Source organism: Sus scrofa, chromosome 7, assembly GCF_054392235.1.
Source record: "Sus scrofa isolate SSC_HxYL_T2T_F1_AM1 chromosome 7, Sscrofa_HxYL_maternal_Yorkshire_Landrace_v2.0, whole genome shotgun sequence".
NCBI classification, from domain to species: Eukaryota; Metazoa; Chordata; class Mammalia; order Artiodactyla; family Suidae; genus Sus; species Sus scrofa.
The window spans coordinates 66039338-66064927 of record NC_139389.1 but is presented as its reverse complement, the minus strand read 5'-3'; the positions used below and the strand labels follow the sequence as shown (position 1 = coordinate 66064927).

Below are 25590 nucleotides of genomic sequence, written 5' to 3'. Positions count from 1 at the left end.
ATTATTTTATAGGACCCACAGGTGAAAAACCAGATTTTGGTGTATGTATGTGTGATGTTGTTTCCTCTCTTTTTCAATTTCTTGTGTATGAACTGCTCTGTCAGAGCAAGGGGTTGTGAACCATGTATGGCCTCAGCTTCCACCTGCTGCTAGGGAAAAAAAAACTCTTCTATTATTGTTTCTTTGTTGCTATTTGTTATCTTCTTTGCTTGTGTTAGCTTGAACACTGATACTAATATTGTCAAGATGTGGCAGAATTTGGGATCCTCTATTAGTGATTTCTTTTCCCTATTTTGGGAAGAGTTTCTGAAAAGAGAAATAATCCAAGCTTCCGTGTCTTTGTCCTTTCCCTTTCTCCCTTCAGGGACTTACAGGTGGGCTCTTATCTGGAGGCGGAAACAATGCCATCCAACCATATTGCTTTTGTTTCATGTTGGCCGTAACTTTGGCAGTAGCAGGAATAGTTTGGCCTGGTGTTATCAAGTTGTAGTTGAAGATTCCCGCATTCATGTCATTCAAAGTAAAGAGTGCCCCTTTTTCATCACATCTTTTTTCCACCCTGAATTTAGGATGGTGCCAGCACCCTTTTCTCTTGGATTTGGGGTTGACCTTTATAGGTCCGTATAGACCCATACTTCTGTCCCTTAGACTGTAAGCTCCATAAGTGTAGGACCTCTTGTTGTTAGGTGTTTTCCAGCACACAGAGTAATGCCTGGCATATAGCAGACTCCCAGGAAGTATTGTTGAATGGATAGTATGTGAACAACCCTACCCAGAAGACAGTGGATTTTTAAGTACACAGATCTTTTCAGAGTGAGAGATTGTGTTCCTGTTCTTTATGTGAAGCTTTGTGGATTCCTGTGGTCCAGCAGTAGCATGATGAAGCTGGGCTGCCTCATAACCAGTATCATTTGCTGGACTACTAAGAAAAATTCCTGTTACTCTGTTAACCAAGGGATTAAAAAGAGAGGTTCTAAATGAAGTCTTCCTCTGGACCCTTGGGGTTGGGATTTGAGGTCTCTGTACATTAAACTAAAATTCTGGTGGAAGGTTTTAGGGAGCTGGCCTTTTGGGTGTTTCCTGCAGAACAGAAGTTCTTATTCTTTTGATTGTGGCATCATGCAGAGAGTTTCTGGAATTCTCCAGGGCACCTGTCCACTGGGTTATGTCCCAGCAAAGCCAAGATGCAGTTCATTTTTTTGTGTTTAAGAGCTGCACATCTGCAACCAGACCTCCTTGTTGGAGTCTTAGTACTGTCATTTCTCTATGTGTGATCTTTAGCAAATTACTTATTTTATGTCTCAGTTGCTTCATCTGTAAAATGGGAATAAAATAGTACCTAATTCATAATGTCATTTGGTGATTAATATAGGCAAAGGGTTTAAAACATGCCTGGTATATAGTACCACTGTTAAGTAAATATGAATATTTACTTATTTGATGCAAAAAAAATTTATACCTCTTTTACTCATTTTCATTCTGATGTGCTTTCCTGAGAAGGATGAGAAGGCACAGAGGTGCAGCTGATGTTCTGAGAATCTTACACAGGAGGTGTGTGGAGGTCCATGGAGGTATTTTGAGTGTATGATAGCACATAGCAGCAGCCTCTAATGCCCTCATCCATTATCATGTGTAAGGTGGAAAACAAGTAGCAAAACTTTGATCTGGAGAACTCTAATTATCCCCATAGCAGGCTATGCTCAATTTGACAGTGTCATGATTTTTAATATTTCAGAGTTCCAGAATTGCTGCTCTGGGGTGTAACCCTTTCTTCTCTCTCTCCTGCTTTTGCTTGAATGGTTGAGTGAATATGATGCTCTACTTCCCACACAGATACCCAAATAGCTCTGATTCCTGAAATACTGGGTGTCTTACTGTCAGCACTTAACTTGTGCAATTGGATTTTTGAAATTTTTGCTATTACCTGGGTTTGGATCTCAGGTCTGCCAAGCTTCAGGGTTTTTTGTTGTTGTTGTTTGGTTTGGATCTTAGTTCTGCTAAGCTTCAAGGTTTTTTTTGTTGATGTTGTTTGTTTGTTTGTTTGTCAAATAGAATAAAAGTAACCACCTTATGGGATTGTTGCGAGAATTGGTGATGAACACAGAACACTTAGTACAGTGTCCATGCAATATGACTCAAATATTAGTTGCAGAGTTAATGTGTCTGCCAACATCGTCACTGTGGTCATCATTGTTCCATGTCTCAAATCAGCAGTGAAATGCAAACTCCCACTAATCCTCACTTCTTGGAACCGGGAGACTAAATGAAATGTAGCAGCTCTCTGCTTGACATCTACTGTAACCTTGCTTTTGCAGTCAATATTTTATTGCCTTTATGGGTGCACAGGAATGTTGGAACACAGTAAACCTTGAGAGTTGGTTTTCCTGGTCCTGTATTCCACCTCCTTTCTGCCCAGATGTAGCCCAGATTTCCATTACACACTCCCCTTTATGGTGTCTCCATTAAAACTGCAGTAATGTAATTTATATTTTGTCCTTGAATTGAGGCCAGAATTAGGAAGTATATTCAGTGCTTTTGGTAGCAAAGTTCTGTAGTGGCCTATGAGATAATTACTTTGATAGTAACATAAAAATTTTCAAGTATAGCTACCAGTTTATTAAATACTGTTTACCACCTATCTTTCTAGATTTGTTGCATTTCTTTTCCTTCAGTTTGAAAAACATCCCTGTATGATAGGCTGTACTATCTCTCATTTACAAATAAGAAAAAAAGAGGCTCAGAAAGGTTAAATAATTTGCCGAGGATTGCACAGCTGTTTAGTGAGACAGGGTTGATTCACTCCACAGATGTTTTTCATCCAAAATTAGAAAGTTGAATCCCAAAGTTAGGGTCAAAACTTTTCTTAGAGAAACTTATAAATAGTATGACTAAATACAGAGAATAGGCAAGAGAAAGTAAGTAGGTGTTGTTGGGTTTTTTTTATATTGTGGATCAACTATAAAAGATAGGAAGTAGAAAATAGCATTCATGCACTCCTGGTATTGAAACAATTCTTGGAGGCAGTTGTCCTGTTTGATGGAGGATTTTTTTGGTAGTGTTGCATTTTAACTTGGAGATTAAGAATTAAAACTTAAGGGAGTTCCCGTCATGGCGCAGTGGTTAACGAATCCGACTAGGAACCATGAGATGCCCTTGCTCAGTGGGTTAACGATCTGGCGTTGCCGTGAGCTGTGGTGTAGGTTGCAGACGCGGCTCGGATCCCACGTTGCTGTGGCTCTGGCGTAGGCCGGTGGCTACAGCTCCGATTCAACCCCTAGCCTGGGAACCTCCATATGCCGCGGGATCGGCCCAAGAAATAGCAACAACAACAACAACAAAAGACAAAAGACAAAAAAAATAAAAATTAAAAAAAAAATTAAAACTTAAAAAGCGTAACTAGAAAAGAGGGTGAAAATAATATCCATGGAAATAGGATTTTTTTTTTTTTTTTTTTTTTAGGGCTGCACCTGTGACATATAGAGGTTCCCAGACTAGGGGTCAAATTGGAGCTGCAGCTGCTGGCCTAACCACACCGGTAGCAATGCCAGATCCAAGCCGCATCCGTGATCTACACCCTACCTTGCAGCAACACTGGATCCTTTAACCTACTGAGTGAGGCCAGGGATTGAACCTGCATCCTCATGGATACTAGTTGGATTCTTAACCCACTGAGGCACAACAGAAACTCCAATATTATGTATATTTAATGGAAAAATGTTTAAGATAAAATGTTAAAGCTATATGGACTAAGTGGGAATTTAATGTAATGTAGATATGGTTCAGAGAAGGCTGATTGCAAACATTAATTTAGGGAGAGAAGATTCAGATAAGCATTCTGGAGTTTGTTGCCATAGTATTAAATTATATCTTTCTAGAAATGAGATCCCACTGTGAAGCTTCTATCTTTTATTTGGAATTTGTTTAAGCAGGGAGCAAGGGGTAAACAATGAATAACTATTTAAATTATCTGAGGGGGTATATGTAATACACTAAGGGTTCAGAAATGAATTTTAGTAGCTCTGTGATAGCATGTCATACCCGTCACTCTGAGACTTTAGCTTTTACCTAAGAGGCCCACCTTAGTTATTTAATATTTCATGTGTTTAAACCACAACAGGAGGCTAGAATTATGCATCTTTAACTTACCTATATCCAGTGCATATCCTTAAGATGTACTAAATGTACTCCCTTGCTGTCATTCACTTCCAGGGGATAAATTGGCCTTTCCTCCCTTTTCCATTAACAAGTTCTTTTCTGGCCTCTGCATTTGTCAAGCAGGTCCTCATCTGCATAGTTGCCAAACATCAAAATACTGAGGTTACTTTCTTTTCTTTTTTTTTTTTTAAGCTTTTTAGGGTCACACCTGTGGCATATGGAAGTTCTCAGTCTAGGGGTTGAATCGGAGCTGCAGCTGTCGGCCTACACCACAGCCACAGTAATGCCAGGGATCGAACCCACATCGTCATGGATGTTAGTTGGGCTTGTTACCTCTGAGCCACAACGGGAACTTCCCTGAGGTTGCTTTTGACTCATTGACTCCTCATCTTTATATCTTGCTAAGTCTTATAGTTTTTCCTTTGGAATGTATAGTTTGTCTCTGTCTCTTCATCATTTTTTTTTTCCCTTTTCTCGCCATAGAGAAAAAGATAATTGTTTCCTGTTTTCCAGAATTCTCATAAGGCTTTCCAAGTATTTTTTGAAAGACATCTTCCTGGATAGTGCCTTTCTTTTTGGCTTTAGTTATTTAACCTTAGTTTTACTGCTAGAGTATGTCACTGGAGAGTTAGCGTCTCATTGGAAGTGTAAGTTTCAATTCTGCTTAAGGAGGAGATAGGCATTGGTCAGGGGTGGAGTAAAAGGAGTTGGAAAGGTCAACTGTTAACAGTAATAAAATGGCTTTCCTTATGTGATTGCTTTGAATTTGAACAAGAAATTCATCTGTTTAACCTTAAACCAAAGGAAAGATATGTTTGAAGACAAATACGTGCAGCCTACTATGAGGGAATTTCTACCTCACAAAATTCTTTTTGGCACAAGCTGGATATTGAACATCCAGTCATCCAGGAGGTTGGTGTAGTATGCGATCATTTTTTTTTTTTAAGTGTGTTGATTATTTTTGTTTTCAAGAGGAATGAGTTTTATATTTTATTATTATTTTTTTTCTTTTTTGGCTGCCCTGCAGCATATGGAGTTCCTGGGCTGGAGATCAGATCTGAGCCACAGTTGTGACCTATGCTGCAGCTGCAGCAAAGCTGGATTCTTAACCCACTGTGCCAGGCCGGGCTGGGGATCAAACCTGTATCCCAGCACTCCAGAGACATCTCTGATCCCATTGTGCCGCAGCAGGAACTCCTACATTTTATTAATTTAAGGGGGCAGTGTTTTTATAGAAAACATTTTCAGGAATATAATCAGGCCTTGATTGTAGTTTTCTTGTGGGGAATTCAAAAAGGGGAGAGAGAATTTTTGTTGGAGACTTGGTCTGTGTTAAGAGCACAACAGTTCAGAAGAGTATTAGGAATGTTCAGTGATTTATATGTCTATAGTTTGTTCAGAGTCAACACGTTGACTATTTCTTGTTCAGAAAGACTCTTTAAAGATTGTTGGTGGAGTTCCCATTGTGGCACAGCGGAAACGAATCTGACTAGAAACCATGAGGTTGTGGGTTTGATCCCTGGCCTTGCTCAGTGGGTTAAGGATCTGGTGTTGCCATGAGCTGTGGTGTAGGTTCCGATGCAGCTTGGATCTGGCATTGCTGGGGCTGTGGCATAGGCCAACAGCTGTAGCTCTGATTCAGCCCCTATCCTGGGCCTCCATGTGGTGTGGCTGCAGCCCTAAAAAGCAAAAAAAAAAAAAAAAAAGAAAAAAAGATTGTTGGTAAAAGACTCCCTCTCCAGTGCTGATTTCCGATATATTTATATTGTGCAGTAATCTATACAGGACCTTTCAGTTGAGGTATTACATTAGTTGAGGCACTGATTTTGCAGTTAGGTAGAAATCTAGACAAGTGGTGTAGTGGAAAAGTCTTCCTCCAAATGGTCTGATGTGATGGATGACTAGCTGTAGGACATGAGGAAAGCCATACTTCTTTCTTGGCTTTGGTTTCCACTCTGTAGAATAAGAGCTAAATTGAGCACCTTTTCAGCTCTGAGTCTCTGATTTTCCTGGTGCCACTTACATCCCTTTTGAGCTGTTTTCTTAGAGAGGAAGTGTTTGTTCCACGCCTTTTCTTTTCTCTCAAAGCCAGCCTAATGTTCTGGAGTATGGGATCTTTCTTTTTTTTTTCTCTGATCAAGATTAAGTGATGTAAACAGATAACTGAACTTTTTATTTTATTTATTAGTATTGTTATTAAGTATAGTTTTTTCTTCCAGTTTTATTGAGTTAGAATTGACATACAGCACTGTATAAGGTATACATTATACATGATTTGACTTACATATGTTAAGAAATGATTATTACTAGTGAATATCCATCATCTCCTATAGATACAGAGTTAAAAATAGAGAAAAAAATTTTGTGTTATTATAATTCTTTGGATTTTCTCTCTAACAACTTTCATGTATAACATACAGCAGTGTTCATTATATTTATCATGTTGTACTTTATATTCCTCATGCTTTTAACTGGACGTTTGATTACCTTCATCTAATTTCCCCCTTCCCCCACCCCCTCCTCTGGTAACTACAAATCTGATCTCTTTTTCTATGAGTTTGTTTCTTTGTTTTTGAAGTGTAATTGACCTACAACACTATGTTAGTTCCTGTTAAAAAGTGTATTAATTCAGTGTTTCTATACATTTCAAAATGGTCACCATGGTCAGTCTAGTTGTTCTTCACCATGCAAGATATTCCATAGTTATTGAATGTACCTTTCACACCCCTGCTCACTGATTTTGCAGCTGACAGTTTGTACCTCTTAATCTCCCTCACCTATTTCTTTACTCCCTTCTGGCAACCACTTGCTTGTTTTTTGTTGTTGTTGCTATTTGTTTGGTTGGTTTTGTTTTAAATTATTCAATGAATTTTATTACAGTTATAGTTGTACAATGATCATCACAACCCAGTTTTATAGCATTTCCATCCCCAAACCCCAGTGCATCCCCCACCTCCCCAACCTGTCTCATTTGGAAACCATACGTTTTTCAAAGTCTGTGAATCATTATCTGTTCTGCAGAGAAGTTCATTATGTCCTCTTTTTTTAGATTTCCCATGTAAAAGATATCATATGTTGGAATCTTGCTGTCTGACTGACTTCATGTAGAATGATAATTTCTAAGTCCATCCATGTTGCTGCAAATGCTGTTATTTCTTTCCTTTTAATGGTTGAGTAATATTCCATTGTGTATAGGTACCACATCTTCTTTATCCACTCCTCTGTTGATGGGCATTTAGGTTGTTTCCACATCTTGGCTATTGCAAATAGTGCTGCAATGAACATTGGAGTACATGTATCCTTTTGAGTCATGGTTTTCTGTGGGTAGATGCCCAAGAGTGGGACTGCTGGATCAAATGGTAATTCTCTTTTTAGTTTTCTGAGGAATCACCATACTGATTTCCACAGTGGTTGCACCAATTTACATTCCCACCAACTGTGTAATAGGGTTCCCTTTTCTCCACACCCTCTCTAGCATTTATTGTTTGTAGACTTTTTGATGCTGGCCATTCTGACCAGTGTAAAGTGGTACCTCATAGTGGTTTTGATTTGCATCTCTCTAATAATGAGCGATGCTGAACATCTTTTCATGTGTCTTTTGGCCATCGGTATGTCTTCTTTGGAGAATTGTTTGTTTAGATCTTCTGCCCATTTTTTGATGGGGTTGTTTGTTTTTTTTGGTATTGAGCTACAGGAGGTATTTATAAATTTTGGAGATTAATCCCTTGTCAGTCTCTTCATTTGCAAATATTTTCTCCCATTCTGTGGGTTGTCTTTTTGTTTTGTTTAAGGTTTCCTTTGCTGTGCAGACTTTTAAGTCCCATTTGTTTATTTTTGTTTTTATTGTCATTACTCTAGGAGGTGGAGCTGAGAAGATATTGCTATGGTTTATGTCAGAGAGTGTTTGGCCTATGTTTTCCTCTAAGAGTTTTATAGTATCTGGTCTTGTATTTAGGTCTTTAAATCCATTTTGAGTTTATTTTTTGTTGTTTAGTAGCTTGTTGTTTGGTCTCCACGTGTTTGTGTTTTTTGCAGGTTTTTTTTTTTTTTCTTGTTGTTGATTTCCAGTTGTATAGCATTGTGGTTGGAAAAGATGCTTGATATGATTTCGGTTTTCTTAAAGGTACCGAAGCTTGATTTGTGGCCCAGAATGTGATCAATCTTAGAGAATGTTCCGTGTGCACTTGAGAAGAATGTGTATTCTGCTGCTTTTGGATGGAATGTCCTATAAATATCTATTAAGTCCATCTGGTCTAATGCTTCATTCCTTATTGATTTTCTGTCTGGATGATCTGTCCATTGCTGTAAGTGGGGTGTTAAAGTCTCCCACTATTATTGTGTTATTGTCAATTTCTCCTTTTAAGGTCATTAGCAGTTGCTTTATATATTGAGGTAATCCTATTTTGGGTGCCTATGTATTTACAATTGTTATATCTTCTTCTTGGATTGATCCTTTAATCATTATGTAATGTTCTTCCTTGTCTCTTATAATATTCTTTATTTTAAGGTTTTGTCTGATATAAGTATTGCCACTCTAGCTTTCTTTTGATTCCCGTTTGCATGGAATATTTTCTTCCATCCTCTCACTTTCAATGTGTAAGCTTCCCTAGTAGTGAAATGTGTCTCTTGAAGACAGCATATGTATGGATCTTGTTTTTGTATCCATTCAGCCAGTCTATGTCTTTTGGTTGGAGCATTTAATCCATTTACATTTAAGATAATTGTTGATATGTATGTTTTTATTGCCAGTTTATTAACTGTTTTGGATTTGTTTTTGATGCTCTTTTTTCTTCCTTTTTTCTCTTGTTCTCTCCTCCTGTGGTTTGATGACTATCTTTAGTGTTGTATTTGAGTTGATTTTTCTTATTTGTGTGGGTATCAATTGTAGATTTTTGGTTTGCAGCTACCCTGAAGTTTTGATATAGGAGTCTCTCTCTATGTATGAGATTGTTTTAAGTTGTTGGTCTCTTAATTGCAGGTGCATCTCCAGTGTCCTGCATTGGTTCCCTCCTCTTCTCATGATTTCTGATTTTGGTAGCATATTTGTGCATGGATGATTTTCTATCTTTACTGTATGAATGACTTTACTGGTGAGCCTTGTCATTTGTGGTATTTTTATTTCTAGTTATGGCCTTTTCTTTTCTGCCTAGAGACGTTCCTTTAGTATTTGTGGTAAAGCTGCTTTAGTGTTGCTGAATTCTCTTAGCTTTTGCTTATCTGTAAAGCTTTTGATTTCTTCTTCTGAATGAGAGCCTTGCTAGGTAAAGTAATCTTGGTTGGAGATTTTTTCCTTTTATCATGGTTAAGTATATCATGCCACTCCCTCTGACCAGCAGAGTTACTTTTGAAAAATGTGCCAATAACATTATCGGGGTTCCCTTGTATGTTGTTTCTTTTCCCTGGCTACTTTCAGTATTTTCTCTTTGTCCTTAATTTTGATCAGTTTGATTAATATGTGTCTCGGGGTGTTCCTCCTTGGGTTTATTTTATATGGTACTCATATGCTTCCTGTATTTAAGTGAGTGGTTCCTTTCCCATGTTAAGGAAGTTTTCAGCTATTATCTCTTCGAATATTGTTTCTGTCCCTTTCTCTCTCTCTTTTCCTTCTGGCACCCCTATAATATGGATGTTGGTGAATTTAATGTTTTTCTAGAGTTCTCTTAGATTGTCTTCATTTCTTTTCATTCTTTTTTCTGTTCCACATCAGTGATTTCTACTAGTCTGTCCTCCACTCGCTTATTTGTTCTTCTGCCTCCTGCATTCTGCTGTTGATTGCTTAATGAATTTTTAAATTTCAGTTATTGTATTTTGCATCTCTGCTTGCTTAAATTTTAAATCTTGTAGTTCTTTGCTCATTATTTGCTGTAAATTATCAATCTTTGCCTCCAGTTTATTTTCAGTGTCTTGCATCATCTTCAGCTTTGCCTCTAGTTTATTTTCAGTGTCTTGCATCATCTTCAGCTTTGCCTCTAGTTTATTTTCAGTGTCTTGCATCATCTTCAGCATCATCGGTCTAAAGTCTTTTTCCTGGAGGCTGATAATCTCCAGATCACTTAGCTGTTTTTCTGGGTTTTTTTCCTTGTTCATTTTTATGGGTTTTTGGTGTGGTGTCCTTTTTGCAGACAGTAGAGTTGTAGCCTCTCTTACCTCTGATGTCTGCCTGCCTTGTTGCTGAAGTTAGTATGGAGCCTTGTTATAGGCTTCCTGATGGGAGGGTCTGGGGCCTGCCCACCGGTAGGTGGGGCTGATTCCTATCCCTCTGGTGGGTGGGGCTTTGTCTCTGGGTGAGATTAGAGGTGGCTGTGTGCCTGTGGGGTCTTTAGGCAGCCTGTTTTCTGATGAGTGGGGCTGTGATCTCACCTGAATTATTGTTTGGCCTGGGCTTCTAAGCACTGATGGGTGGGGCCAGATTTTCCCAAAATGGCCACCTCTAAGTGGACACATACTGATTCCTGAGAGCTTTGCCTGCCCTGTCTTTCCCCCACAACAAGCCACAGTCACCCTCTATTTTCCCAGGAGATCCTCCAAGATCTGCAGTCAGATCTTACCCAGATTCCTATGGCGTCTCTGCTTTGCCCTGGGACCCAGTACACATGAAAATCTGTGTGCACCTTTCAAGAATGGGGTCTTTGTTTCCCCCAGTCCCATGGAACTACTGTGTGAAAGCTCCACTGGCCTTCAATTCCAGATCCTGTGGGGGCTCTTTCTCCCAATGCCAGATCCCCAGGCATGGGGACCTCATGTGGGGCTCAGGACTCTCACTCCTGCAGGTGAGTCTCTGTGATAGAGTTACTTTCCAGTCTGTGGGCTCCCCCCCCCCGGCAGGTATAGTGTTGCTTATATCGCATAATCGCCCCTCCTACCTCTTGATCTGGCCTCTTCTTTGTCTTCTGGAACAGGATATCTTTTTGAAGGTTTGCAGTCCATTTGTTGAAGGTTGTTTAGCATTTGGTTTTAATTTTGTTGTTTTTATGAGAGAAGGTGAGCTCCAGTCCTTCTATTTCACTATCTTAATCCTGTGTCGGTATTATTAACTATAGCTGATTTACAGTGTTTCATCAAGTTCTGTTGCACAGTAATCACACACATTTCCCTGTTCTGTACAGTAAGGACCCATTTCCCATCCATTCCAAATATAACAGTTTGCATCCAAAAAAACCCCAAAATGCCTGTCCATTCCATTCCTCCCACTTCCACCTTGGGAACCCCAAGTCTACTCTCCTTGGCCGTGATCTGCTTCTGCTTTTTTTTTTTTCTATAGGATCATCTGTATTTTAGATTCCACAAAATAAGTGATATCATATAGCATTTGTCTTTTTCTTTCTGGCTTACTTCACTCAGTATGAGAGTCTCTATTTCCATCCATCATGCTGCAAATGGCATTAATTTTTCTTTTTTATGGCTGAGTAATATTCCAATGTATATATGTACCACATCTGTCAGTGGACCTTTAGGTAGTTTTCATGTCAGCAATATGGAATGCATCACGAATTTGCTATCATCCTTGAGCAGGGACCATGCTAATCTTCTCTCTGTCATTCCAATTTTTTAGTATGTGTGCTGCTGAAGTGAGCACCAGATACTGAACTTTGACCATAGTATTAGCTTTGTGCTACCAACAGCATTTTAGCAACAGAGCAGAGTCGTTCCAAAACTAGAATCTATTATAATTCAAGTGTTGATATAGAAGGACTTTAAATACTTTGTTTGACATGGAGCCATTCTTAGGAATATTTGGGATGCTCATTCTAATAATAACTGCAGTGTAATGAGGTAGCAAAGAACATGGACACTGGAGCTGTACTTCCTGGATTTACATCTGCTCTGTCCCTTGCTCATTTTGTGACTTTGAGCAAGTTTTAATAACAGTACCTACCTAATCTGTTTGCTGAGCAATATATGCCTGGCCCAAGGTTCTATATATTATGTATTATTTATTTGTACATTCCAAGGGTCAGGCCCTCCTACGATGTCACCTTTAATCATCATAATAATCCTATCAAACTAGTACCATCATTATCCTCATGCAGAGACAGGGGTTCAGAGGTTAAATAACTCTCATCACATAGGAAATAGGCTAGAGTCATGATTCAAACTACTTGGTCTTAATGACTCATTCCAAAAACCAGGTTTCTTCCTTATTTATATATACTACTCTAAGCGTAGTCTTTTGGAAATTCTAAACACTGTGAATTACTTGCTGGGCAGTTGGTGAGAGTCAGCATCTTAATAACTCATCTATCACTAGGATAAAATTACATGCCTTTCAGGACTCAGGGTTTTCTTTTTTTCCTTTTTTTTTTGGCTTTTTGCTTTTTCTAGGGCTGCTGCTGCAGCATATGGAAGTTCCCAGGCTAGGGGTCGAATCGGAGCTGTAGCCACCAGCCTACGCCAGAGCCACAGCAACGCGGAATCCGAGCTGCGTCTGCAACCTACACCACAGGTCATGGCAACGCCGGATCCTTAACCCACTGAGCAAGGGCAGGGACCAAACCCGCAACCTCATGGTTCCTAGTCGGATTCGTTAACTACTCTGCCATGACGGGAACTCCAAGGGTTTTCTATGAATTGTTTTCATGCACTATGATTTTTGTTGTTGTTGTTGTTGGGGGGGTGTCCATCCCCTCTCCAGGTTGAGGCAGTATCAACACCCAGTCCCAGATGGCCTTCCTATAACAGTGGTCGTGGGGCTGGATTAGAAGAACCTCTTTCGCTAGGTCTACATTCTTAACTGAGGAGAGTGAAAATTGTAACATACAAAAATAATTGCAGTGAAAGTAATAACCTGAGCATCCCTGTAACTCACCCTTTATTCATCAAATATTTGTTGAATAGGTAATATCCATTACCTGTTATTAATATCTAGGTATTGACATTTTAATCTGGGGTTTAGCTCTTGGATTTTTTACTCCAAAACTTAAAAATGACTCTCCAGTGAAACAGCATCATTGAAAATTTAACACCATTGTTTTTAAATTACAAAACTTTAAAATTCAATTGTTTTAACTACCTGTAGCCATTTTTGCTTTTTTCCCCTTGAAAATCCTTTAATGGAAATAATGGCATACAAATAGGCTTCTATCATTACTCAATCTCCTATGACAATAACCATACTTCATGCTGAGTAATAGTAATTAGGGTGGTGCTGGGTGTAGATGTTTTGAATTTTGAGTCTCAGAAGATTTTATCTTCATCTGAGCTGCTGAGTAAACCCTGCTTTGTTCAGTTTTTTGAAGAATACCATATGCATGGGTTCCAAGTAAGTATTAAAAGTTAACTGTGTTTAAGAAGTCCTGTAAGCACTCTCTCACCTTCATTTCATAGGTGAACAGTGAAGATAATGAGGTAATTTTATCCAGTTTATTTTGAAAAAATTCTGGTATAGGTAATTTTTTTTTTTTCTGTAAAGGGCCAGACAGTAAATATTTTAGCTTTTGTGGGTCATATGATTTCTGTCACAACTCATGTTGTCTCTACTCAACTCTGCCTTTGTAGAGCACAAGTAGCCATGCCAACACATAACCATATGTACATGACTATGTTTCAATAAAACTTTATTTAGGTAGGCCTAGTTTAATACTCTTGAATGGATCTGGTGTTGGATCCAGTGAAGACACTTGTTTGATGCAAACAGTTATTTAAGCTTCTGGCAAAGTTGGCTGTCAACTTAAAAAGGAGTCACAATAGTGTTTATATAAAAATAAAAGCAGTGTTTTGAAATATCATAGCTACTAAGGACTGATCTCACAGGAATTCTCTTTGCAGAATGGCATAATTTTGCTCTCAGTGAATGTTTATGAAAGAGTCTTGCATAATGTGTTATTAATTTGGAATCTATTACTTATTCAGCTACATGTGCAGATTTTAGTTTAATTTGTACATTTAAAAATGATAAATGGAAAATTTAATACCATTCAAGAAAGGAGAACTACTCAATACTTAAGTTATTTGCAAAACACATTTTGGGTTGAGTTTCTATTTTTAACTGACAAAATGACTTAAGTTTGCCAAAACCTGATTGCACTGGGAAGGAAAATGGCATTGTTGCTATTTCCTCACAGGAAAACGTCTAAAACTAGAGCTGGCAGCAGGGAAGAGTGAAGGTAAAGGGCAAAAATATAATACTTCATAGCCTGTTTTGTTGTTGTTGTTGTTGTTGCCATACTAAATTTCAAATCTAGTTAGGCTGTATTTTGTTTCACTCTGATTTTTAGAATACCTAATTTATTTTCTGTATTCCATTTCTCCCTGAAGTAAATAAGGAAATCACATTGTATAGCAATTAGTATGAGTTCGCTAACATATCTTTATCGTCAAAGTATGATAATAAATCATTTTATTAGAATTTAACCTTCTGATTCAAATTGACTAATATTTTAATTTATGATCTGCATTTTACAGTGTTTAATTCTAAATATGATCTCTTCAGTGAGTAGTAATTCTGTTTTAGAGCAAGAATAATGGACTTAAGTTGTACCAAATCGTTTAGAAAACATTTTTTAAACAACTCAATGAATTTTATTATATTTATAGTTGTACCACCATCATCACAACCTAATTTTAGAACATTTCCATCCCAAACCCCCAGTCTATCCCTCCCTCCCCTCTCCCCTTTGTAACCTTAAGTTTGCCAAGTCTGTGTGTCTCTTTCTATTCTGTAAATAAGTTCATTTGTATCCTTTTTTTTTTTAGATTCCACATATAAGTGATGTCATATGATGTTTGTCTCTCACTGTCTAACTTCACTTTAACATGATAATTTCTAGGTTCCTTGATGTTGCTGCAAATGCCATTATTTCATTCTTTTTTATGGCTTAGTAATAGTCCATTGTATATTTGCACCACATCTTCTTTATCCATTCCTCTATTGATGGACATTTAGGTTGCTTTCATATCCTGACTATTGTATATAGTGCTGCTGTGAAAACTGGGGTACACATATCTTTTTAAGTCATGGTTTTCTCTGGATAGATGCCCTGCAGAAAACATTTTAAAATAGTAATTTTACAACTATTACATTTTAGACTTTAATAAGTAGACAGAATAAGTTAAACAGATTGACTAAAGTCATTCTGAAAAGCAAAGTGATACCCATATGAGCATTTTATTGTAGCTCACATTTTGTGCTTTTATTAGAACTATTGATTTGGTAAAACCCCTCAACCTAGTATTATTATAAAAATTGCCTTATATATGGAGCTGCAACAGATTTGGGATCTGTCACCAGTTTCAGGCTGTAGCTGGGTGTAGTTTTAGATGGTGTTTTGTTTGAAGCTTCTGTTTGTTTTACATTAACGGCATTGGGATGTCATGCAGCCTCCAATCTGGGAAAGTTTTGAACAGGGTTCTGAATATTGTGGTTTTCACATTTTGATATATCCTTTTAAAATTATCCTACCTAAAAAGATCAAGGGAAGATGGAATTGGATGTTGCAAGTTTTAACTCTGATGTTTATTCTGGAGGCAGATATTTCCTATTGAAGTGTGGATATCATTCTTTATTTAAAATAATCATATGTTAACTGATTATATATTTCAACTTTTTGAAGTCATAGTCAACTTTTTGATCATTCAGAAGCTATTATATGAATACATTTTCCAAATAGGTACAAAGAACATTTTAAGTGAAGTTTCTTTTTTTAAAAGCAGCATTATGAATATTCATGAAAGTTCATTTTTTGGTCAGATCAATCCATGAAGCCTTATATGGGAAAACTTCCATATGTATTTAATTTTGGTTGGATTCTCCTTTAAGAAGCTAATAGCTGCATTCTAAATGTACTTAAAACTGTTGAGTTTAACAGGAAGAATACCGAGGATTCTTAGACAATAAACCAAAATACAAGAAGAAGGAAAAAAACCCTCAGCTATACATCTTGATGGAATAGATTGAATACTGTTCTGTAGGAAGAACACAGAACTGGGAACTACTGATTAGAACCTGTAATAGGCTAAACTAATTCACTAGTTTGGGAATTGAAATACCCTTTGAGATGTTTGATAGAGAGGTGCATAAAGGAGGAAGCCTGTTTCAGACTTGGTGTGGGTTAGGGGAGTAATGTGTTTCTGTGTCCTAGAGGAGGGATGTCAGAAAATTACTTCTGAGTGAGAGCATGAGCTTAACGTAGCCATGCTGCAAGGGAAAAGAGTGTTCTATGAAGCAAAGTGGAATGAGCTAAGTAAGACGTGGAGGTTTGAGAAGATAGTAAACTCTGGGGATCTGTATTCATTCAGTAGATTCGGTGGTAAGTGAGGAAGTGGAAAATGTGTGGTGAAGGATGAAGTTGAAAAGAATTGTTGGATTTCAGATACTAAGGGCCTTACTTACCAGGCAGTAGAATCAGAACTTTGCCTTGGCTGTAGCAGCGAGTCTCTGAAGGAAGCTTAGATTCATATCCTCTTCGATTTATTAGCTGTGTATATTACCACTCTTGCCCCACTAATGTGTTAAAATAACAACAAAGGAGGATAGAGTCTATCTTGAAAGTTCTGTAATTTTTTTTGTTATTATTATTTTTTTCATATTATATCCAAGGGCAGAGAAAATATGAAGGTTATCTTAAAGCTCTGAGATTAGAAGTTTAAAACTCTTGACTCTGATTCTGATTTCATTACTGATTTTGGCAAAGCATTTAATTAATCTCTTTTGTCTCATGTCCATGTCAGATAAAATTAGGTTCTTGGACCCTTGTTTTTGCCCAGGTCCTTTTTACGAAGATGGGGGTGAGGATGGAGCTGGGCGCTCTGGAGAAATCAGGCAAGCAAGCTAATTACCATCTAAGATTTAAGGATCAATAGTGGCTAAATGAGTACTTCTTTTTTTTTTTTCTTTGCTATTTCTTGGGCCGCTCCTGCGGCATATGGAGGTTTCCAGGCTAGGGGTCGAATCGGAGCCGTAGCCACCAGCCTACGCCAGAGCCACAGCAACTTGGGATCCGAGCCACGTCTGCAACCTACACCACAGCTCACGGCAATGCCGGATTGTTAACCCACTGAGCAAGGGCAGTGACCGAACTCGCAACCTCATGGTTCATAGTTGGATTTGTTAACCACTGCTAAATGAGTACTTCTGATATTATTCCTTCTAGGGTATTTTGGCAGAAAATGCCAGGAAAGTAGGACATTGTAATTGAAAAGGATGATTTCTGAATAGTTGAACTTCAGGCACCCTGTAACCTAGGTAGAAAATGAAGACCTTAGGACTTCACAGGTGAATTCTTAAGGTTCCCTTTTTCTAATCAGTCAAATTAAAATAATTACCTGCTGCTGCTTTATTCTCAGAATGAACTGAATTGTAATAGAAAGGTGAAGTTTGTTGGTAATGTCAGATTCAGCTCTTTTTTTACTATTCCAGCAGCCATTGTTTTATTTTATATGGACCCGTTATGATCTCCTATTGAGTGGATCTGCTAGCTTCCATTATCTTCCAAATGTACTCCCAGGTTATCATGTCATGTTATTAATCTTAAAACATGATTTTTATCATGTTATTTCCTTAATTTAAAAATCCATGGTACCATTTTATTTATTTATTCACTTATTTATTTATTTTTTTGTCTATTTGAGTTTCATAGAAACGGTAATATTCTCTGAGAATTGGGAGAGGAAAGCTTGGGGTGTGCTGAGGAATTGAGTCTAACCTAATAAAACAAATCATATTATTTATATTATCTAAATAAAACTTTTGTATTTAGCAAATATCCTTCAATTGAAATTACCTAAAGCAGAAGTCCCTCAGAGAAGGTTGGGTGATCAGAGGTAGATAGTCTTGGGTTGGTGAATGTGGTGTTCCATGGTTCCCAGCAACACCTCTCCCCATCTGCCATTTGTTATAGTAGGGGAATACCTGTCTTTGAGGGACAAAGAACTGTTACTTAGTAATTGGTTTTCTCTTACCTCTTTGACATTTGGACTATGTACATGATAAACAATGAGGATAAAAAGGAAATTTGTCTTTAAAAATCAGTTATGTCCCATCTCCCAACCTCTTACTTGTCAGCACTATCATTTAGTACTCCCAGGATTGCTGCTTTGCTGAGGTGATGATTCTAATTGTCTGGCAGATTTTCAGGAACACCAGTGGCTTGATATAACCACCAGTCAGATGGTTGATGAGTTTTTGCAGCAAGTATTTCTGATCGCTAGGGTGGACTGTGCTATTGACCAGCACCAACTCCTAGGCCAGTTCTGATTTGCTTTTGGTGGAGGAAGGGGAAAGTGTATCCTTGAAAAGTTAGTGTGTCAAAGAATAAAACAAAGGCTACTGGGACTAAAAAACAAAACCAAGCAAAATAAAACAAAGCTGAGTTTATTCATTTGCTAGGCAAGGGAACATTTTGTAAAGAAATTCATTGAGTAATTGTTGAGGAAGAAAAGCTTGAATTTTTAGTACTAAAAAGGGCAGGAATGATGGTTCTAATTGAGGATTGAAAACTAGCATTTTGCATAGGAAGGAGTGAGTTTGTAGATCTGTATATGGTCAGTTAAAATGACTCCATTGTAATGGCCAAAATTTTGTTTTGATGTCTCCTAGACAAGTGCTGCTATAAATGGAAAACTTTTCCTTTGTAAGAGCTTCTAGACTCTGTTTCAAAGCTGATTGAATCTTTTATGAAGGTTGTGGATCTAACCAACTCTGTCAAGTGTGATCTATGTTGGAGTGGGCATTTGAGTTGGCAGTGAACAGTTCCCATTCTAGACATAAACTTTTAGAATATTCAAGGAATCCCTGGATCTACATATGTTTGATGTGGGAAACCTAGTATGTTCAGCTAGCATATAGCTTCCCTCAGCATATGCCCTTCTTCCTTGAGGGTATAGAATTATATGGGAAGGTGTTTGATAACTGTTATTTTTGTTAAGTTATATACAATATGTATGTATTTCTAGATAGTTCCTTTAGTTTCTCCTTATCTTAATACCCCTGAAGTCTTTTTCATTTTATTTGTCATTGCACTCTTCAGGAATGACTCACATTCTCTTATGACTTTCAGCTCCATGGAGAATGCTAATTCAGGGAACTCTCAGAAGGACTGATAGATAATTTTCCTCTTTATGGGAAGGACTTACTGTGTACACCCCCAGATCTTTGAGTTTCATCTGAAATACATGGGTGCTCAGCTACTTTTATTTCTTGGTGAAAATGTTTGCATTACCTTGGGTTTTCAGTGCTATTGTAGGTTGTCTTTTTCTTCTTTCCTTTTATCTAACTGAACACAGTTAATTCATTGCCAATATAACTTTATCCCACTGGCAAGGGCTGCACTGCTTTTTTTTGCAAGGCCTGTTTAAGCACTTATATCTCTTTAAAGACAAATCAATTAAAGACAGTCTCAGCTGGGTTACAATTTTTTCTCGCAGATCAAGGAATGATGATGAGGAGAAAGCAAAACCCTCTGACTTACACACAGTCCATCTCAGCAAATATGTTTTGTTTTCAAGGGTATGTTGATGATCTCTTTTCTGTGAATGGTATGTGAGTGAATTAACAGAATTCTCCTTGGTAGCAGAGATTGGGGATCTTTTTGTAGTTTGTCCTAGATTTGGTCTTCAGGATCATTTAATAACATTTCAAATGTATCTTGATTTATTTGCTTTTAGTTGAGTTTTTGACGTGTTGGTTTTCTAGGGCCAAGGAGAATTGGCAATGTGATTTTTTTTTTTTTTTTGTCTTTTTGCCTTTTCTAGGGCTGCTCCTGCGGCATATGGAGGTTCCCAGGCTAGGGGTTGAATCGGAGCTGTAGCCGCCGGCCTACGCCAGAGCCACAGCAATGAGGGATCCGAGCCACGTCAGCAACCTACACCACAGCTCACGGCAACGCCGGATCATTAACCCACTGAGCAAGGCCAGGGATCGAACCCGCAACCTCATGGTTCCTAGTCAGATTCATTAACCACTGTGCCAAAATGGGAACTCCTGCAGTGTGATTTTTAAAAGGATTTATTTCAACAAATAAGTATGCAATGGTATTGGCATTCCAAAACCCACTAAGACATAAAATAGTTATAAATTTATACTGCACAGTGGAGTTAAAAGTGTGTTTAGAATGTCAGCAAAGGGAAAGATTTTGTTATTTTCTAATAACTTTAAAATGCAACAAATACAGACTATAATTAAGCTTTATATACTATAACCCTAATTAAATGTGGTTTATAAGGTAAATAATAGCTTGAAATAGCAAGGTTCCTGGTGACTGGACTATTGAATTTCATACTCTGTTAGAAGCAAGAATTTCATTAAAGACTGTTTCATTTAGCTTTTGCTTATATCTTACACTGCCCATATATGTCAAAGAATGGGAGATCATCTTTTAATAGTTTGCTAAAGATATGAGATGCTTCTCAAAAAACTGTTATGTGGCTGAACGTTCCAAAAGTGTAATAGCATCTACAAATTTTTGCCTGGTTTTTATGAGATATAGGCATAGGGTTGTTGTACTGAATCAACGGAGTCCTGAGAAGTTGATATTCTTAGGAAATATGGCAGGCAGGGAAGTTTTCTTTTTAAATTCATATGTAAAATAGTGGCATATTCAAATTATAGGTTAGTCGTTTCGTTTAATAGGGGGAGGAGGTCACCTTGGTCTCACCTTGTCCATCTATAGACATTGGTGAGCTAGGAAAAATACCATGTACAGTCTTTCGCTGTGCAAGTTCAGCACGATTTACTAGGTCAAGTAAAAGAATTGGGCTTTTAGGTGATTTTTGAATCAGCAGATGATAAGTAAATAAGATGTGGGATGTTGTTCCAGGCATTCACGAACAAGGTGAGAGTAGTAAATAATTCTCTGTTAAAGGTATGGTTTCTTTAAAAAGATAGAAAATAACTCATGTAACAAAATCTTTTGAAAAATTTTTTCTTCTAATGGCTTCATCTCTGTGAAGGATGCTTGTGGTTTTCAAAATTCAAATTGTACTTGCCTTATAAGGTATCCTTGTTGCCCCAGGGTTCCTCTATATCAAAACAACTCAACATTTTTCATTTTGCTGATTAAACAGTAATATATGATTCTAAAACTCAGTAGAAATAGAAAGGTTTGTCCTCAAGAGTATGCTCTGGCAGTTCCTTTATGGCTCAGCGGGTTGGGGATCCAGCATTGTGACTACAGTGGCTCAGGTCAGTGCTGTGGTGTGGGTTTGATACCTGGCCCAGGAACTTTCACATGCCTTGAGTAAGGAAGTTTAACAAAACACCAAAAAGTATGCATTTGAATGTGGAGAGATTGAAGATGTTTTCACAAAGGGGCTATTCAGGATAAGGGAATATGTCATTTGGATGTAAGGCCTTCTTTCAGGAGAGAGGTGGTCATTCTTAGGGCACAGTGTGAGATTTCTACCACAGAAGTTGTATTTTGAAGTAGTTTGTTTTTAATAAAGAACCTTAAGAGCAGGTACTATTTATATGAGATGGAACTTGGAGAAAGGTCAACTCTTTTCCCTTAGTTTTCCTTTCCTTCCCCATTTTCACTTTTCATTTTGCCAAACCATTTTCTGTTTGTCAGGTATTTGATGTGTGCCTTTGGTAGGTATGTAGTAACTTTTTTTTCTTTTTTGGTCTTTTTAGAGAGACACTGTGGCATGTGGAAGTTCCCAGGCAAGGGGTAGAATTGGAGCTGCAGCTGCTGGCCTACACCACAGCCACAGCAAGGCCAGATCCAAACCATGTTTGCAGCCTACACCACAGCTCACAGCAATGCCAGATCCTTAACCCTCTGAGCGAGGTGAGGGATTGAACCCTCATCCTCATGGATACGAAACTAGTTGGGTTCATTACCACTGAGCCACAACAGGAACTCCATAACTTTTTTCATATTATTTTATTTAGGGTCATTTTTTGGGGGAGAAGAGAGATATTCAAATGAGTACCTTTTTTAAACCAACAGTAAATTTTATTTTCTTCTCAATATGTTATAGATGTTCACAAATATTGAGGAAAGGTTATTTTTTAGTACTTTTCTTTCAGTCAGACTCTAATTTATTTTTATCATCTCATCTATTTTAACTTATCTCTTATTGAATTTTTAATATTTTAATATTTTTAAAATTTTGTTATAATGGCTGTGGATCTTGGTTCTTTTTTTCTATGTCATGAATGCCTGTATCCCACTTAGAACTCCTTTATAGAAGATTCTAAAGGTACAAAAATTATATTCTCTTATTTCCACCTCACACTGGTCAGAATGGCCATCATTAACAAGTCAACAAATAACAAATGCTGGAGAGAGTGTGAAGAAAAGGCTACGTACCCTCCTTCCCTGTTGGTGGGAATGTAAATTGGTACAACCACTATGGAAAACAGTATGGAGGCACCTCAGAAAACTAAATATAGAACTACTGTGTGACCCAGCAACCCCACTCCTGGGCATATATCTGGACAAAACTTGCCTTGAAAGAGATGCATGTACCCGTTTGTTCATCGCAGCGCTATTCACAATGCCAAGACACGGAAACAACCTAAATGCCCATCGACAGATGAATGGATTAAGAAGCTGTGGTATATATACACAATGAATACTACTCGGCCATAAAAAAGAACAAAATAATGCCAGTTGCAGCAACATAAATGCAACTAGAGACTCTCATACTGAGTGAATTAAGTCAGAAAGAAAAAGACAAATACCATATAACATCACTCTATATCTGGAATCTAATAAATGGCACAAATGAACCTTTCCACAGAAAAGAAACCAACTCATGGACTTGGAGAACAGACTTATGGTTGCCAAGGGGAGGGGGAGGGAGTAGAATGGACTGGGAGTTTGGGGTTAATAGATGCAAACTATTGCATTTGAAGTGGATAAGCAATGAGATCTGCTGTATGGCATAGGGAACTATATCTAGTCACTTGTGATTAAACTGTTGGAAGATAATGTGAGAAAAAGGATATATATATGTGTGTGTGAGACTGGGTCAATTTGCTGTACAGCAGAAATTGACAGAGCATTGTAAATCAATTGTAATAGAAAAATAAAAATCTTACAAATAAATAAATAAATGAGCAGTTGTAGATTGGCAGGTGACCAGATTTTGTTCCAAAGTTCTGTAAATCTTCCATTCCAAAATCAAGTATTTTCCCATAGATATATGTTTTCTATTAAAATTATTTTTAGTACCAAATTGATTTGAAAATAAACTTTTGTTCATAAATTGAAAAAAAATTATATTTTCTAATCTGATTTTTTCCCCTCCTCAGCATTCTGCTATTTTTGCATCTAAGTGTTTAGTAATTTTTTTTTTTTTTTTTTGGCTGCACCCTCTGCATATGGAAGTTCCTTAGCCAGGGATGGAGCCCATGCCACATCAGCAACCCAGGACATTACAATGACAATGCTGGATCCTTAAGCCACTGTGCCACCAGGGAATTCCTAGTAATTTTTAAAAGTTTATTTAGATCGATGTGAGTTAATGAAAATAGAATTTTGTGACATCCCTTAAGTTGACTGGCAACATCTTTGATTTTCCAAATCAGGGTCAGAAATATAATTACTAAGATATATTATTTTCCTTAAATTTATTCAGAAAGTCACATCTATTAGGATAGTGAACCATAGTTTTAACTTCATCTAATTATGACAGCTTATATACCATGTGACTTCACTACTAAGTTGGTTTACTTTAATTCATTGAATCTCTCTGGTCAGCCAATAGCCAGCACAGACTCTGTTGAGTAGTGGTTTGAATCTTTACTCTGCTGTTTACTAGCCAACCTTGGCAAGATTGCTTCTGGCATAGATTTATCTTCAGTAAGGGTGAATGATCTGCCTTGCAAGGTGGTTATGAAAATTAACAGTCTCTTCAAGCACCTTGCATTCTGTCTGGAATAGTATATAGGTACTCAATAAATAGTGGCTACTTTTACTATTACTTAACCTATTAATTGTACACATTTTCTGTTTAAATTCATAAAGTTGTGCTAATAGCCAAGATTATTTACATGGTTGTTTCAAATTAGGATTAGTAAGACTTTAAAAGATTTTATTTAAATTAAAATACACTGTAGTTTTTTTCTTTTCTTATTTCAAATTTAATAACTACAAAAAAAGTCAAGCTTGTCTTCCTTGATTTGTTCCGAGTATATACATGATGCTTCTTTCCTGAGATATTTTCACTTTCTAGAATTTTTCAGTAGCAGCTGCATGTGTAGCACAGGCTTGTTTTACTAAAGATTACTGTTAGGTTAATGTGACAGTGGAGAATTTAGATAGTTAAGCTTCTTTTTAAGAATATGTTGCTATTATTCTTCCTTCCACCATTATTTTTTAATATTTTAATTTTAGAGCTCTCTGAAACTCCCTATAATATGACTGAAAAATGATTTATCTACCAGATAGTGAGTGACCTAAAATGATTGGTATATCACCATTTATAAGTTCAGAATTCTTATTAAAGTACATATTCATCCTTCTCACTTATGGATTTTTTAAAGATTCTTTCACTGCCTTAGTAGTGTTCTGAGTAACTTGACTTTAGTGTGATGTGTATTTTATTGATGACTTTCAAAATAATTCCCATGTATTATTGAATATTTAATTATTAAATTAGAAAGATAAGAACTTAAAATCTGATTTTACATACTCAGTAAATTCCTGTGATTAGAAAAGTCTCTCATAGTGTCCTATTTATAATTCATATACCAAGTAAAACTAATTAGAAGTATCTGAGGCCCTTAGCAAAATCTGTAATTAGACATGTGATTCATAATTAACTGACTCTTCTCGTTCTTGCCTTTTCCTCTCCATTTGAATTAATTACTTGTGTTCTTCCTTAGTGATACCTGTCTTCCTGTCCAACACGTTGATTAGAGTTCAGTGATCACTGTGCGTGGTATTCTTATAGAGACTGTGGTTTTATAGGAGTGTTGTTTTTAAACTTTGCTTAATAATGTAAAAAACCCCTTTAATCATATGTTCTATAAAATACCACACTATTAAATAAGAATTCATTTACTAGAGGCTGAAGGCAAGCCTAGAAAATAGGCAGACTTGACCACTTTTCCTATCTTGTACTTAATTAAGGACCTGGATTTTTCTTGCCAGGTCTGATCATTGTCTGCATAGTTTTGGCAGCATACCCATTGGCTTTGGGTCATTGAGTAGGGCTAGTATTCATTCATTATTTTGATACAGAGTTAACAGTTTATTAAAGGTCTGCCATATGCCAGGCTTTGGGTATGAAGAGGCAGGGACAGTGTTCAAGAGTATTTACCAGTCACTGCAACACAAGCTCCAACCAATCAGGACAGCCACAGTACTGGACTCAGGGTCTTGAAGGATGCTTCTATCCTTTATACTGTATCAGGCTTTGCTGCTTTTTGTTGCTGAGTTGTTGTGGTGGTGGTGGTGGTGATAATGGTCAGGAAACTGGGCCATCAGCAGGTACCATGGAGCTGTTGGAGTTTGGGGCAGTGACTATTTGCTGGACTATATTATAGAAGTT

General features: G+C 37.4%; 1 protein-coding gene and 1 non-coding gene across 9 annotated transcripts in view; one reads left to right on the top strand and one right to left on the bottom strand.

The window, feature by feature from the left end:
• PEAK1 (pseudopodium enriched atypical kinase 1) overlaps positions 1-25590 on the top strand; it is a 284832-nt gene that overhangs the window by 28242 nt on the left and 231000 nt on the right. The gene's annotated exons all lie outside the window — the stretch shown is intronic.
• LOC146401641 (U6 spliceosomal RNA) lies at positions 11624-11731 on the bottom strand. Its single transcript, XR_014811760.1, has one exon. It is a non-coding gene; the product is annotated as a U6 spliceosomal RNA (small nuclear RNA).